Raw genomic sequence first — 1,147 nt, 5'->3', positions numbered from 1 at the left:
ATGATTGACAATCGAAGCTTTATTAAAGGCTCATTACATTTGAGTATTTTAGTTTTTCATTTTTATAGTTGTCAAAAGGGCGGAAACCTTGTCTGAATTTTAATATTTTCTCGGAGGGGGGATGGGAGTAGATGTCGTAAAATATTACCAAAGGGGGACTCTTACCCGAAAACCACCCCTTGTGTCTAACAAAAAGATTTCTTAAAACAAAATAAAGATGCATGTTTGACAATATTTTATGCGCCACATGCCAGTTTTTGAATAACAGGATACCAAAAATGCGCTTTTAACCCCCTTTTAAAATTTTTTAACCCCCCTCCCCTCAATTTTAAAATAGATAGGCGCCAAATGCTCTTTGAGAAAAATTTTAGGGTGGGATGACAGGGGCGGATCCAGGATTTTCTCGAGGGGGGGGGCGGATTTTCAAAAAAAAATCTAAACAATTTTGTCGACCAAATTGATTTTCTGAGCTCTCCCAAAGCAGTACAAAGACCCTGTTTTGGTTAAAACTACTGCGCTTCCAGCAAAATTTTGAAAAAAACAGGCCAAAGAAGGCTTTTTTAGGCACTTTTTGGAGGCGTTACCCCCTCAAAATTAGTATATATTGGCGCTAAAGGCGCGTTTAGAAAAATTTTAGGGTCCGTCATCAAAAATGGATATCTCAAAATAGTACAAAGGGGGGACCCTTTGGGTCGGCAGGGCTCGAATCCCTGAGGAGGGAGGCGAAATACCCCCCCCCCCCCCCGCGCTCCCTCCCCTAAATCCCCCCTCCCTAAATCCGCCCCTGTTGGCTTGGCATTTGTTCATTTACAAAAGTAGAAAAATTTAAAGAGTTTTATGATTAAGAACCTCAATATAAAAACAGCTCAATAATTAAGCCATTTCTGTATTTTCGAGTTGTGGAGGGACTCTTAACATAAATCACATGACTGTAAAAAACTGTCAAATGTCTGCAGCAAGTCTACTTTTTTTTAAGCTCGAAGACCATCAAGTGATCACTTATTACGATTAAGTATATGATATGTTGTTATGTTTTCACGTTTTGGTTTAATTAGCAAAACAATTGCCACTACCACCGAAACGCAAACAAGATTGCTCGTATCAGCACGAAGCACTGAGTGTTCCGACTTTATTTTGAATTCTATAG

The sequence above is a fragment of the Symsagittifera roscoffensis genome, chromosome 7, assembly GCF_963678635.1.
Source record: "Symsagittifera roscoffensis chromosome 7, txSymRosc1.1, whole genome shotgun sequence".
Taxonomy (NCBI): domain Eukaryota; kingdom Metazoa; phylum Xenacoelomorpha; order Acoela; family Convolutidae; genus Symsagittifera; species Symsagittifera roscoffensis.
Note: the sequence above shows the minus strand (reverse complement) of the source record.